At 44.7% G+C, this 824-nt stretch overlaps 1 pseudogene; it reads left to right on the top strand.

Annotated features, from left to right (window-relative positions):
* The first annotated feature begins 151 nt into the window (after positions 1 to 151).
* Positions 152 to 811, top strand: LOC124892230 (annotated as a pseudogene).
* Positions 812 to 824: the final 13 nt, after the last annotated feature.

The raw sequence follows: 824 nt of genomic DNA, 5'->3' as shown, positions 1-824 counted from the left end.
TCATCATCATTCCCATCATCATCATCATCACCATCACCAGCATCACCATCACCAGCATCACCATCATCACCATCATCACCATCACTAGCATCATCACCAGCATCATCACCATCATCATTTCCATCATCCTCATCATCATCACCATCATCAGCATCACCAGCATCATCATCATTGCCATCACCAGCATAATCATCACCATCATCATCACCATCATCACCAGCATAATCACCATCATCATCATCATCACCATCATCATCATCCCATCATCATCACCATCATCGCCATCCCTATCATCATTATCACCAGCATCATCATCACCAACATCATCATCACCAGCATCATCATCACCAGCATCATCATCACCAGTGTCATCATGGCGATGATCATCATCCCCATCATATCACCATCATCATCACTATTATCATCCCCATCATCATCATCACCACACCATCATCACCATCATCATTATTATCACCATCATCATCATCCCCATCATCATCACCATCATCACCATCACTAGTTTCATCACCATCTCTAGTTTCATCATCACCAGCATCATCTTCATCATCATCAGCAGCAGCAGCATCACCATTATCATCATCACCATCATCATCATCCCCTCATCATCATCACCATCATCATCGTCCCCATCATCATCACCACCATCATCGCCATCAGCAGCCTTATCACCATCGTCATCAGCACCATCATCATCACCATCATCATCATCACCATCATCCCCATCATCATCCCCATCATCATCACCAGCATCATCACCAGCATCACCATCCCCAGCATCATCATCACCCCCGTTTAGATCGGAA

The sequence above is a fragment of the Capsicum annuum genome, unplaced genomic scaffold, assembly GCF_002878395.1.
Source record: "Capsicum annuum cultivar UCD-10X-F1 unplaced genomic scaffold, UCD10Xv1.1 ctg44989, whole genome shotgun sequence".
Classification (NCBI taxonomy): Eukaryota; Viridiplantae; Streptophyta; class Magnoliopsida; order Solanales; family Solanaceae; genus Capsicum; species Capsicum annuum.
This window is presented reverse-complemented; position numbering and strand designations above follow the sequence as displayed.